Raw genomic sequence first — 206 nt, forward strand, 5'->3', positions numbered from 1 at the left:
GTGTGTGTGTGTGTGTGTCTGTCTGTGAGGGTGGTATAAGTGAAATATAAGACCTCACTAGCCTCAAACTTGGAGAAACCCTCCCACCTCTGCCTTCCTCGTGTCAGGGTTAGAGGGCTGAGCCACTGTGCCCTCCAAAACAGACCTATGTAATTAGCTAGCCAGGGTTAGAGGGCTGAGCCACTGTGCCCTCCAGAACAGACCTA

This window comes from Mastomys coucha, unplaced genomic scaffold (assembly GCF_008632895.1).
Source record: "Mastomys coucha isolate ucsf_1 unplaced genomic scaffold, UCSF_Mcou_1 pScaffold16, whole genome shotgun sequence".
NCBI lineage: Eukaryota > Metazoa > Chordata > Mammalia > Rodentia > Muridae > Mastomys > Mastomys coucha.